A 13,836-nucleotide genomic window follows, 5' to 3' on the forward strand; every position below is an offset into this window, starting at 1 on the left:
GATCCCTCCGTGCTGGGTGAGTGGGTGTGTGCACAGCCCATCACCTCCATCAATGCCAGGGCCGAAGGGGTGAGGAAGCAGGCTCGGATTTAAGTGCCTGGCGTTCGGATCCGCAGCAGAGCTGCAAAAAGGACCCCGGTGCCTGGCTTCTCAATCTTCTGCTAACCACAGCACCCGAGGTGAATGGAGCCTTTCTCCAATCTTCCGGTGCTGCTGCCCAGGGCTGGGGGACACAGCTTGGACTGGAGACAGGGAAGAAGAGCTGCCAGTGCTGTCCGGGGCTGGCAAATCCCCTGCTGCTGCTGCTCTGGGATTATGTGGGAGCTGCTCTGGGCTGCTCTGGGATGCAGGAGCTGCTCTGGGATGCTATGGGATGTGGGATATGCTCTGGGATTCTGTGGGATGCAGGGGCTGCTCTGGGATGCAGGAGCTGCTCTGGGATGCGGGAGCTGTTCTGGGATTCTGTGGGATTCTGTGGGAGCTGCTGTGGGATGTGGGAGCTGCTCTGGGATTCTGTGGGATGCGGGAGCTGCTCTGGGATTCTCTGGGATGTGGGAGATGCTCTGGGATTCTGTGGGATGCGGGAGCTGCTCTGGGATTCTCTGGGATGTGGGAGATGCTCTGGGATTCTGTGGGATGCGGGAGCTGCTCTGGGATGCTCTGGGATGCAGGAGCTGCTCTGGGATGTGGGAGCTGCTGTGGGATTCTGTGGGAGCTGCTCTGGGGTGCAGGAGCTGCTGTGGGATGTGGGAGTTGCTGTGGGATGCAGGAGCTGGAGGGACTGGAGTCGCACTCCCTGCTGTTAACCCCGGGCTGCTCTGTTTGCCCCTCTCCACAAGCAGCCTGCCAGCTCCCTTCTCTGCTGGTGGGATGTTTGTTTAGCAGCAATTCCACCTTTGTTTCTGGAGCCCCGAGCGGGGCTGGGCGAGAGGCAGAGTAATTAAAGTTTGTTCAGACAAAGGCGCTCGGTGACGAGATGCAGTGTTGCTGAATCCACAAGGGGCACAATTAACTGATAAGAGTAAACTAATTGTTATTCATATTAAATTAGGGCACAGGTGATTTGGAAAATCTATAGACACTCCCATATGCTTTGCAATTTTGCATTGCAGATTATGGTTTTATAAGGCCCTTCTGGGATTCGGATTAGAGAGGCAAAGTGTGGAGCTGTATCTAAACTGAACACACTCCTTCCTGATTAACTACATGATAAAAACATAAATGTGACCATCAGAGAGTTTATCACTGTTTGCATACTAATTTTTCTTTTCCAGGCACAAATACAACAGTTTTTTTTTGTATATCCCAGAGATTTTGTTTAGTGGCAGCTTGGTACAGCCAGACAAGGTGACGTGATTGCCGTGTTGTCACGTAATAGTTTGGAGCTGGAGGTTAATAGCAGGGAATGGGGACGTGGCAGGGACATGACTGCCACAGGAGCTGGTTCTTTTGTGCTGTGCCCCCGTGGTGTGTGGATATTTACAGGGCTGTGCTCACCCTGCCAGGATGAGGTGAGGCTGCAGAGAGGTGTAGTCTCTCCACACAGCCTGGGAATGCCGGGCTGGAGCTTTTGGAGCAGTTCTGTATCAGGCTCTGTTGGTTTAAAACATCTCTGAAATGAATATTTATAAATGGGACACGAAAAAAGAATCTAAATTGCTTGTGTGATCTTGGGACGCGAGATATTATGATTATTTATGCGCTTCTATGTCTTGCTTTATCAGTTCATTGTGTTGCAATCCCAGAGTGTCACAAGCTGCTCTTGAAGAAGGTTCTCTCTCAGTAAGAGCCAAAACTGCCTGGAGAAGCAGTGGTGGAAAATGTGGGGACAGCAGAGCAGGAAATGGGGCAGAGATGTGCCAACAGCCCAGCTGGAGTGTTAAGGAAGAGAGAGATGCAGGCTTGGACTGGCTGCTGAGCGTCCTCACCCCTAAGAACAGTCTGTGACTGTTGTCATCCTGAAGTCCCCATCTGGAGTTGTCTCAGCACACCCAGAGACCCAGCAACAATTCCAGCAGTGCCTGCATGTGTTGGCTTCCCCTCCTCCCTTCTCAAGCTGTGGCTTCCAGCAAAGACGAGAGTTCCTGACCTGTGTGAGGGGTGTGAGGAGGGTTTGGAAAGGGAGCTTAATCACAGAGCAACGTGGAGAGAGCTGGTGGTGTTTGTTTGCTAAGAGGGTGCTTCCCAATAAATTAAAGCCCCTCAGAGAACAGTTTGGTGTGTGATTTAGCACCGTCTGCGCCGTTCTGCTCCCTGAGCAATCTCTGCCTTGGATCCCGGCCAGGATAACGATCAGGGAAAGGCTGGAGCTGGACAAGGAGTCTGGGGGTTACTGAAGCACTCTGCCAGCTCCCAGCAGTGTGTTAAAGCATTTCCTCTTGGATGCTCCCCTGGGTTCAGCTCACCTGTGCTGGGTCTTTAGCCCACAAAGAGTTTCTCCCAGGCGGTTAAGGAGCACCTCTGTCCATGGGGAGCTCCAGGCAAAGCTCTCAGCCTCCGGGCTCTGAGCTGATGCAGGCTCAGCGTCTCAGCAGGGCAGAGAAGAGGGGCTTGTGTTAGGCTGAGGTGTCTTTACTGGAGGAAATCCCGGTGGAAAAACGGCAGGCTGGGGCTTAATTGCAGGGGAGAGCACCACCTGCTGATACAGCACCACGGCTCCTCTGGTGTCCTCTGCCTCTGACCTGCTCCTGAACGTGCTGGGCACAGCTGTGAAGCGTCCTGAGGGCTGCACCTGCAGATCGGGGAACAGAAACCTCCTCCATCCACTTCCAGAGCCTTGAAGGGGTGGGCAGCTCCTCCCTGCTGCCAGAGAAGGAAGTGTCTCCCTGTCTTCGAGCCTGTTGGTCTGTGGCCCTTGGTGAGTACCAGCCAGGACAGCGGGTGCTTGTTGGATGATATTTTTGCCCAGTGTACAAATGACAACCGAAGGAGGAGCAAGGATCTCTTCCAGAGAGTGGGATGGACTGGGGTGGTGAAGGCAGCACCATAAACAGTGTCTTGGGGGGTTGGTAGGATGGAGGGTGAACATAATTTGTTACTTTGGTTTCTGGGTATGAGCAGCTACAGCCACTGTGGGAAGAAGGGGAATGGTGTTAGGTTGGCAAAGTGGCCAGAATTTGGCGTTTTTTCCTCCATAGCCTCTCCCACAACCTCTGGATTGTCATGCAGGTGAGAGGGACCATCAAGTGACAGAGACACACACAGAGGCATTGCTCCATCCCTCTGGATGAAAATTACAGCGTGATGCACCCAGAGCTGCTCTTGGTGATGAGAGCAGCAGAACAGCCATGCAAAGACACTGCCCTGGCATTTGTTGCAAAGACACTGCCCTGGCATTTGTTGCAAAGACACTGCCCTGGCATTTCCCAAGGTTGTCCCTTTGAACCAAGGTCAGGGATGGGTCTAAGGAGCTCAGGCCCAGCCTTTCAGCATCTGGCCCATGCCATTTCTGCAGGCAGTCCTGTCTCCAGTCTGGCACCACAAGGTGATGATAGCCTGGGGAAACTCCCCGAGGAGAGCCAATTCCCGTGCTCAGGCAGGAAGAGGAGGCAGTGCTGCTGCAGGTGTGAAGCGTGGCTGGGGCAGCAGCAGAGGCTGACAGCCAGGTTCGATGCAAACGGGGATCTCTCCAGCTGCTCCCAGCCCGTGTCTGTGCGTGCTCTGCTGAAACATACCCTGCTGTTTACCGAGGATTGGCCCTGGTGCTGTTCCCTTTGCCCCTCGCAGCCTCGGCTGATGAGCTGCTTGTTCACCCGGAGAGAGGCACCCCTCGTGTCCGTGTCTGGCTCCGAGCACGGATGCTCCCGGCACTGCCAGATGGCTCTGCTTCCTCACAGGAAAAAAGCCTGGAGGGAGCGTGCCTGCCCCGGCTCTGCTGCTGCCTGGCTGTGGAGTTGGGAAGGGCAAGACAGAGCAGGGTCAAGGACTGAGCCCCAGGGCGGCTGGGGCAGCACAGGGTGTGGGGCTGGGAGCATCTCCTTTAGGTTCCCACGTGCCTCCAGCCCTGTGGTAACAATCCTTACATAAACCTAGCCGGAAGCACAGCATTAATATTTAAAAAAATGGCATTTAAGGTACTGGATGTGTGCTGTGTTCTCCAGCAGAGTGTCTCTGTGTTTGCGTGTGCGCGCTCACGCTCGGGGCTTTGTTTTCCTTTTATAGTGGATTGTTGTGTGTATGTATTTTACTCGGGGTGTTTTGTGCTATAATAAGAAGGGGGAGGGAGCAGGGAAATGCTGCTCTGTTTATACACACTGCTGTCAACAGCGAAGCTGCCTCTTCCAGACTCACATGCTCCGTGAAGCTCCTGGATCCAGCCAAAGAGCACATTTCCCCCTTCATCCCAGGATCCTGCAGGAGAACTGCCTGAGCCTCTCCTCCCACTCCCTCTTGCTGGTCCTTCCTGGAATTTGGCCCAGGGGAGTGTGGCATGTCCCCATCCAGCGTGCAGACAAATGGATACGTGAAAGTTCAAAGGGACAACCTTGGGAAATGTCAGGGCAGTGGTTTTGCATGGTTGTTCTGCTGCTCTGATCACCAAAAGCAGCTCTGGGTGCGTCACGCTGTAATTTTTGTCCACAGGGATGAAGCAATGCCTCTCTATGTCCCTCCTGATCTTCCCTGATACTTTTCCCAATGCTTTCCACCCTTGTGAGTCTTTGAGGCGCCGGCTCAGGGCTCAGAAATGTTACTGCTCACTCATAATTTTATGAATCTCAGGTGTAGCACATCTCCTTCCCCTCCCCTCTGAATTTTGATGTGTTTAGGTTTTGTGGCAGGAGCATTTTTATGTCTCTTCTCATATTTTTTTCCCGCCCTGAAATATTCAATGAATTTGCCCTTTTCTCATTCTTATATGGGCCTCAAGGGACAGATGCCTTCTATCCATCTCCAGCATGCCATAACAGCCTGGGAAAAGCACTGGGTCTGAATCCTCCCTTTTGATATAAGTGGACATTATGCATTTTTAATAGACATGGAGCTCAGTGAAACCCTTAGTACTAGCTGAGCTGGCACAAAATTCCCAGGCAAGGAGTCTTTGGAGCTGATCTCTCCCTAGGTACCTTGCAGAAAATGAGACCAAGGACAAAAAAAAAAAAAAAAAAAGGCCACGTTCCCTTTGATTGCAGGAGCTGCTGTGTTTTGCAGAGGAGGTGGCTGAGCAGGAGCTGCCTGGCTGTGCATGAAGGACTCTGGGCTGGCAGTCCTGGCTCATCCTGTTCTTCCACAGAGTAGGTGCAGCTTGCAGGGAGAGGCTGTTTAAAGCTCCTTCCTTCCAGCATCACCCTGGACAGTGTTTCAGCGTGGCCTGGAGACATCATCTCCCTGCTTTGTCCAGCACAGGCTCTGCCAGGCTCAGCAAAGCTCATTTCCACCTGAGGCAGTGGTGTGGAGCCCTCCAGCTCGCCCCACTTCAGGAATAAGGAGTGTGGGAATCCCTGTGCCTCTGATGGGGTTTGTCAGCTGGGGTTTGTCGGTGAGCCTCGATGGCTGATCATTTGTGGGTAATGTTTGGATCTCCAAACTTCTCAGCAGAAATCTCTGCATCCCCTGGAGATGCACAAGTTAAAGCTGGAGTCTGAATGCTGTAGGCTCAAAACCAAGAAGTCCAGTGAAAATGGTGGGAATCCCTGCTGAACCTTCCACTGAGGTTGCTCCACGCTGTGGATCTCAGCTCCCTGTGTACTCGAGCTTTCCCCAGGCACCAGAATGATGTTTTTTTACTTTGTTCTTCCTTTTTTGGTAAAGCATAAGTAAATCTGTCTATACCTACAGGTTTCCATGGCACTGTAACCTTACAGAGAGGGAACAGCAGGGGAGGATCTGTGGATCTATGCACGTCCACTGTGGAACAGGAAGAGATAAATGGTGGTACTTGGAGAGGATTGGGGTGGTTGGAAGCAGCTCAGGACAGGTGAAAGGTGCCTCATCCCCAAGCTCAGCACTGACTTTTGGCTCAGGTTAAACTGCCCAGCTGGCATTTGGAGACACACTCACTGTGGTGTTCAGCCAGCTGGGAGAGATCTGCTGCTGAGCAGGGTCAGCTACTAAAGGGCAGGATCAGGAGATAAGACCTTTGCTGTCCCTGCCCCTTCAAGCCCTGCCTCCTCCAAGTGATCCGCAAGGAGGAAGGAGCATCCCTGTGGTTCTGTGCATGGACAGAGGTCACGCACGGGTCCTGTGTGCCTGCTGGGCTGGGTGCAAATGTCACAGCTTAAGGGCAGCCCTAGTCACATCCAGAGCCTCCTTCCCATGGGAAAATGCTCCTGCTGCCCTTTGTCCAGTGCCAGGACCCTTGGGCAGCGCCCAGGAGGGACATGGGGTACTTGGTGTCTGGGTGGGGATGGTGAGCAGGGCCGTGGGAAGGCTGGTGCTGCACAGAAGGGGAATGGGATGAGGTGTGTGGAGTGCTGCCCACTGCTCCCAAAGCCCAGCCGGGCTCAGCTGGGAGCCATCAGCACGGGCACGGGCAGAGAGGAGCCAAGGGGGCTCCTCTGAAGAGCTGGAAGTGGAGCTGAGCTCTGCCTGCCACCCCAGGGGCTGGAGGGGAGCCTCACCTCGCTCCCAGCACATGGTCACCTTCCGAGCTTCCTCTGAGTGATGCTGAGCTCCCTCACCAGCCAGAGCCTTCCCATCCCCATTCCATCCCATCCCCATCCCATCCCCAATCCCATCCCTATCCCATCCCCATCCCTTCACCATCCCCATCCCATCCCCATCCCCATCCCCATCCATCCCCATCCCCTCTCTCGTGAGCCGGGGCAGCGGCTCCCCGAGCCCGCGGCCGCCACCTCGGTGGGTGATGAGCGTGAGGAGAGCAGGAACCAATTCCTCGAGGGGCCATTCCCTGGCTTTTCCTCCTCGCTGTCGCAGGAGCGCTGCCCCTGCCTGAGCGGGATGAATTGGTACAGACCATTGGCAGCGCAGGTCCTCCTCTGGCAGGGAGAGGCTGTCGGCGCTGCTCTGGATACAAAGCAGCCACGCTCTGGCTCCTTCCTCCTGCATCCCGCTGGCCTCCTCCTCCTCCTCTTCCTCCTCCTCCTCCTCCTCCTCCTCCCTGTTTGCTCCCTCCCTCCCTCTCTCTCTCGCTCTCTTTCTTTCCCCGAACGCCACGCTGCAGAAGGCAGAGCTGCGAGCCGGAGCTGCACGGAGCCGGAGCAGGAGCGAGGAGCTCTCCGAGGCTGTTCCTGTGCGAGTGAAACGCGGGCAGGGATGCGATGAAGCAGCGTCGTGGTTGCTGCCTGGATTAAGAAAGAAAACATTGAAACAAAAAACCAAACAAACCAAGAAAACCACCACAAAGCCGGACGCAACAAACGAGGAGAAAAGGGGGGAGAGAAGGAGGCGGAGGTTGCTGGGGAGCCCGCTCGGATGGGCGAAGAGCCGCTTTGAATCGTGCCTCTGTTCCCAGGGATTAAAGCATGAATGGGAGCAGCTTCCCGGCCACGATGGAGAGCGAAGGCGGCTCCGGCTGTGCCAATAAGGTAACTCTTGCCTCCTCTCGCTGCATGGCTGAGCCGAGCAGGACACAGATCCTTTATGCACAGGGTGTGTGGATGCAGCGGGCAGGGGATGGGAGGAAGCAGGAGACACTCCGAGAGGTTTTTCCCACCCCTCCCAGCGCATTGAAAGGACGCAGAGCGGGTCCCGGGGGCTGCAGTGCTGGAGATCACTTTGCCCCCCCCCCCCCCCTTTGCCTGAGGACACCGAGCTGCTTTTGCTGCCTGGCTTAGGGGAGATGCACCCGTGTCTCGCCTCCAGGAGCTCCCAGCATCGCCCTCCCACCCCTGCACCTGCCCCGGGGCTCCCCTCGGGCTCTCGGGGACCTCAGTGGCCCCGCACCCTTCCGTGCATCCGTGCACAATTAGGGGAGGGATGTGAGAGACCACCCGGAGTTGCTTTTCTCCTCCCTTGGTCATCCTCTGCCTTTTCTTCGCGCCGGAGAGGGATGGGATTCAGGAGGAGGGGGAACTGAAATCGCTTTCATTCGTGCCAGCAGTGCTGAGAGCCAACTTTGAGGCTGCTTAAAGGGAAAAGCTTCCCAAGTGCTGCCTTTTGGGGGAAGAGGAGATGGCTGAGCAAGGCTTTGCCATCTGAGGAAGGATCTCTGTGGTGTGGAGTGGGAGTGGGGGGGGGGGGGGGATGGAAAACAGTGATTGTGAGGGAGAAAGTCAGGGCTGACCAATGAACTGCCCACAAACGATGCTTTCCTCTCCCTGCTGGGCCTCTCTCTGACTCAGTTCCAGGGTCTCTGGCCGTGAAACTCCGAATTTCTCTCAGTCAGAGCAGGCAGCACAACTTCAAACAGTGCTGGGAGGTGTCTTAACCCAGATGTTTGGGAAATCCCGAGGAGAGCCCGATGTTTACAGCTGTGGAGCCCCTACCCAGTTATTCCCAGCGAGCAGAGCTCTTGCCTGGCCATCCCTCACTACCTTGGGCAGGATCTTGCTGCTGCAACATCGTGCTGTCTGCCACATCCCCCTCCTCCCCTTGCCTTCAGGGGCTTCTTGATGGCTCCTGGCAGGGGGTTAGGAGGCATTTGCTTTGATTACTGAAATAATGACATGTCCCAGAAGTCCCCACTGGTGCGAACACATCCTGAGCCCCAGAGTGCCATCAGTCTCTGTAAGAGCCTGCAGGAGCATTCAGGGAGTTTGTGGCCCAGTGTGAGGGACTGGCAGAGACTCTGGAGTCTCGTGCACTGTCTGCACACACTTGGGTTGTTGGTGTCCCTGAGCATCCACCTCAGTGAGTGGATTCACCAAGATTTGGCTGGAAGGTCACAAAGGCTGGGATTTCGTGGCTCACCTGGCAGAGATGGGACTGAAAGGGTGTGGAAAGGAAAATGGAGGCACTGGGGAAACGATGGGGAAAATATCTTCTTTCTGTGTGAAACTCCAAACTCTGGTTTCTGTGCCAGCCTCGAGGAGTGTAGATGATGCTCTGGTGAAGGAATTCAATACTTAGGAAGAATATTTCTCCCAGGAGAGTTAATTCTGTGGTGGGGGCTTTGGAAATGGCCAAAGCCAGCAGGACAGTGGGTGTTGCTATAATGGGAAGGCAGCTGATCAATAATTTTATTTTCCTGTTTGATTATTTATGGGTGTGGGGAAGGCAGGGGAAGAAACATGCAGTCAGTGATGTTGGCTCTGAGTACGCTCCCATTCCAGCTGGATTACAAATCCCTTCCTGCACCCCTCCACGGGCATTCCTAGGGAAATGCTGGGAGGTTGCCAGCAGTGCCCTGACAGCCTCAGGGGGAGCTGGCTGACCCTGCAGCTGCAGAACAGGGGACACAAGGCTCACATTCTGCTTCTCTGGGGCAGAAAAGCCAGAGGGTCTCCATGAGGGTCTCCCTCAGTGCAAGTGTCCCCAAGAGGAGGGAGGGAGAGCTTTCCCACCTGGCTTCCCAAAGTTTCCTGACCCATTGGGATGGCTCAGAGTGGACAGTGAACACAAAGTGGCCCAACCCTGGCAGGGGCTGTCACCCTGTCTGTGTCACAGCTGGCACAGTGCCTTTGTCCTCTCCAGGGCAGTGCCACCAGAGCCCAGCCAAGCTCAGGGATGCTGGATTTCCTCTTCCCTGCCTGGCTGTGGTGCATCTTTCTGGGCTTTCTCTGCAGCTGTGCACCTCTTGAGGCCAGGAGAGCTCTGAGTGCCTCCAGAGTGCAGGGCTGGTGGGATTTTAGCATCCTCAGCCCTGCTGCATCCTCCTGGCAACCCTCGGGGAGATCTGGCCTAAGCTCACCAAGAATCCTTCCAGGACCGAAGTGTGAGCACACGCTCTCCCCTTGGCCAAAGCTGGCTGTTCCCTGCCAAAATGCTGCTTTCTGAACCCAAAACAGGGCATCTGCCCTTTCAATCTCTTCCAGCCCTCCCCCACTGCCACAGCACAAGCCTTGGGGAATGACAAGAGCTGTCTTAAAAAGGGACACCGGGGAAAATGTTGCATTTAAATTTTCAGTGGGTTTTGCAGACTTGCCTTTTGAGATGATTTTGCTCTCTCTTGCCCTTGTTCTATTTCTACTGGCTCAAGAAAAAATGTTGTGCAAAAAAGCAATTTTTAGTTCCTCCAACAAAGCCCAGTGGACAGATCTGAATCCCAAGGAGGACAGGATGTGGTCCTTTCTTGCATTTCTGTGCATTTTCTCTGGCATGAGCACTGCCAGAGGCTGCCCGGATTCCAGGGCTGCTTTTCAGCAAGATCCCTGACTTGTGGGCATGCAGCAAGCCTTGGTCAGCATCTTCCTCTGTGGCCATGCCCTCCATTCCTCACCCTCCACTTTTCCTGCAGGCCTTCATTTCCTGCCTCGGAAAGTTCAGTGGGCTGCAGCTGTAAGCTGTGTTTAGCTGGAGGAGCATTTGGTGGAGCTTTGTCCTGCTGTGGTCACCAGAAACTGATGCTTTGTGCAGGCTGGCCTAGAGCAGAGCTGGGCAGAGCTACAGAATAAAGCAGGGATTTATTCAAAGGATCTCCTCCATGGATCCACCTTGGGCAGCACCAGAGCCCAGCCAGGGCTGCACCCAAATGAACCAAAATGGTCCCAAAATGCACGAGCGCTCCCGGGGGCTCTCACTGGGATCAGCTCTGCTCCATTTGCACCTTGCAGTTCATTGTCCCATCCCAGCTTTAGCCCAGGCACTCCCATCCTGCTTGTTTTTCTCTCTCCAGCCCACGCTGTTTGTGCTCCTGGGCCTGAGCTTTGGATCATTTGTCCTTGGTGCCCAGCTGGAGCAGGAATTGTTTTGTCTCCCTGCTCTGTGCACAGAGCTCAGCATCCCCTCATGTGAAGCCCAGACCCCCACACTGAAGCAGCACAGAATGTGAAAAATAGAAAAGCTCAAACCTGAGGCATCAGCTTCAACCCACCCCAAGGCAAAGCTTCTTCTGGGATCAATGTCCTTGCAAGGTGCCTCTGCAGTGGCTGCTCTGTGGGTCCTTTTTCTCTGTGATGTGTTGTCTGCCCATGTTCTGCCTGTGGAGATCCTGAATCAGCCACCTGCCCGTGTTTTGCTGCTGTGGTGGCAGGAGGAGTGACCCATGCCAAGCACGAGGGCTGAAGGGTGAGGACAGACTCTCCTTTTTCCTCCTGCATTCCTTGACTGTTTTGTGTTTGGCTTGGCAAGTGGACATCAGGGCTGGATTCACCTCCAGGAGCTGACAAGGGATTTGCTGAGCAGAGATCAGGGGGTGGGGCCCATAATTAATCTCCATCTCCTGCTGGAGACCCAAGGACCAGCCCCAAGTGCTGCCAGTGACACGGGGTGTGAGTCACTGTGGAATACAACCTGCTCCAGCTGTGATGGGATCTCCACATGCCCAGGGAATGAGAGAGTGGGCACAGAATTCCCAGTGCTGGGGAGCAGATCCTGCTCTCTCAGTGCTCTGTCCCAGAAATGTAGCCAGTTCAGCCCTCCTCCTTCCCTTATCCCTCTCCCTCTGTGGATTTTTTGGTTGTACCAAGTGTAACTTCCCAAAAGACATTGTTCATGGGCTCAGGAAATGATTCCTGGGCAGGAATACACCTTGGAGCACACTTCCACAGCCATTTTTCCATCCTGGAAGTGAGTTCCTTCCCTCTGCACAGTTCTGAGCAGTAAAACACCTTGGAGCACACTTCCACACACATTTTTTCTATCCTGAAAGAGTTCCTTCCCTCTGTTCTGAGTAGTAAGACACCTTAGAGCACACATCCACACCAATTTTTTCTCCATCGTGGAAGTGAGTTCCTTTCCTCTGCACAGCCCTGTGTAGTAACCCACACACTTCCACACGCATTTTTCCATCCTGGAATTGAGTTCCTTCCCTCTGTTCTGAGTAGTAAAACACTTTGGAGCACACTTCCACATGCATTTTTTCCATCCTGGAAGTGAGTTCCTTCTCCCTGCACAGCCCTGTGCAGTTGTTCTCACTCTGCTCCTGCCCTGCCCGGGTACCACAGAGCCTTGAAGCAATTTCCCAGCTGCAGTGGTGCCTCTGAAATCCCTCCAGCTCTGCCCTCCCTGTGAGCCACGGCCAACACAACACGATCTGCCTGGCTGTGACAGCAGAATAAATAGGAAATGCTCGAGATCCCCCTCCTGAGCTGTTTTCCTAAAGCCAGGACGAGAGCTAAGCTCCTGTCTAGGGATTTTTGTGCTGTTCTTGAAGAGCAGTGGAGAGGGAGTTGAAAGCTGTGGCTCAGAGGGAGAAGTCTGCTCACCCCCAAAAGGTGGGGAACCCTTTGCTTCAGTGTTCTGAAGACTGGGGTGTCACCTCAGGTAGGTTCAGTTGTAAAGAAAAATAGAAATTTCCGGGGTGAACCTCATCTGATCTAAAGGATTTCCCATAAAATAGACCAAATAAACTCTCCCTGTTGTTTGCAAAAAGAAAGAAGACAGGCAGCTCTGCTGAGGGGACCTCCCTGCTCCTATGGCCCTGCAGGGAGCAGGAGAATGAGACAGACTTCACTCCCTGACAGGAGAAAGAGCCACGGGATCTGTCTCAGTTCCCTTGCTGGACATCATTCCTAAATGCCCTGCAGGTTCCTCTGCTGATTTGGCACCTGGAAGGCAAAAAGAAAAAAGGCTAATCCAGGAGAAATGCCCCGAGTCTGCTTCACCTTCCATTGAGCTGGAAAGAGCCCCGGAGCAGAAGGAGGGATGCTGAGGCTGTGCTCTGGATTTCATGAATGGATGAATGTAGAGACGCAAGAGGGGATTTTGAGGGGATTTGGAAGCCTGCTCCAGGATTTGTCTGGCACACAGAGCATTTATAATACTTCAGCATTATCATAACATAATGCCAGCGTGATTTGGGGCCCACTCGGGCTCTCAGTGAATAAAAAGCAGCACTCCTGTCACCGTCAGGGGCACAGGGGCACACTTTGGATAAGCTGGAGTTTGCGTGGTCCAGATTCTCATCCTGGTGGCACCAAGCAGGGGCTGAGATGCTCTGGTGTGCTGCTGTGAGGGGCTGCTGGAGGGTGTGTGGGTGCCAATGTGACAGTGGGTGCGTGCCTGGGTCACCTCCCCTTGGAGCTGGCTGTAAAATTCCACCTTGGATTTCAGCCGTTGTGTTTTCCATCTTGTTCAGCAGCTCCTACAGCTGAAGAAGGAATGTGTCCCAAAGGATTTCTCGTCACAGAGGTGGCTCTGTGAGGGCCAGGACTCAGTGTCCTTGGGGGGTCCTGCTTTTTAGGGAAAGAGCAAAAGCAAAGGGTGACACTGCCCTGGCCCCACAGGCTGAGTGCTCTCCTATGGTTTTCCAGCTGAATCCCTCCTTCAGAGGGGCTTCCTGTGCCTGTGTCCATGGCAGGAGGGCCATGTTTCAATCACAGCTGCTGTGAATAAATCCCAGCACAGTTTATGCTGCGGGGCAGCAACCCAGGACATTCCTGCCAGGGCAGGTTTGGGACAGCCCAGAGGCTGGAGCTGAGAGCCGTGGGGATTTTTGGGAGGCCCTGGCTGTGCTCAGATCAGCAGGATGCTGTGAGGTGCAGCCTCTCTCTTCCTTGAGAGACAGCTTTCACCTGACTTTCTAGTGGCACGCTCTGCTTCTAATTTGGGAGAGAGGGAAGGATAATCTGGCACAAGCCTGCCACCTTTGAAAGGCTGCCAGCCAGTTTATGGCACTGTCTGTCTGCCTGCTCCCTCCAGCCCTGGGGGTGCAGGAACATCCCTTCCCTCCTGCCCTGCCTGGCTCCCATGGAGGCTGCAGGCATGCAGAGCTCCAGGGGAGGCTGCTCTGGCTGGGTGATGTGGGCTTGTAGGGACAGCCAAGGGTTTCTTCAGATGGGCTGTGATCCACTTGGATGAGCAGCAGCTGCTTTAGGAGATTGGAGCCACAGAAGTCAC

At 54.4% G+C, this 13,836-nt stretch overlaps 1 protein-coding gene across 4 annotated transcripts in view; it reads left to right on the plus strand.

Moving 5' to 3' along the window:
• The first annotated feature begins 7,008 nt into the window (after positions 1–7,008).
• The window catches only part of B3GAT1 (beta-1,3-glucuronyltransferase 1), a 39,824-nt gene continuing 32,996 nt past the window's right edge, over positions 7,009–13,836 (plus strand). For all 4 annotated transcript variants that reach the window (XM_053997231.1, XM_053997234.1, XM_053997235.1 and 1 more), the window contains exon 1: positions 7,009–7,484. The gene's annotated coding sequence lies outside the window, so the exon portion shown is untranslated. The remainder of the gene's footprint in view (positions 7,485–13,836) is intronic.

Source organism: Vidua macroura, chromosome 22 (genome assembly GCF_024509145.1).
Source record: "Vidua macroura isolate BioBank_ID:100142 chromosome 22, ASM2450914v1, whole genome shotgun sequence".
In the NCBI taxonomy this organism is placed as follows: domain Eukaryota; kingdom Metazoa; phylum Chordata; class Aves; order Passeriformes; family Viduidae; genus Vidua; species Vidua macroura.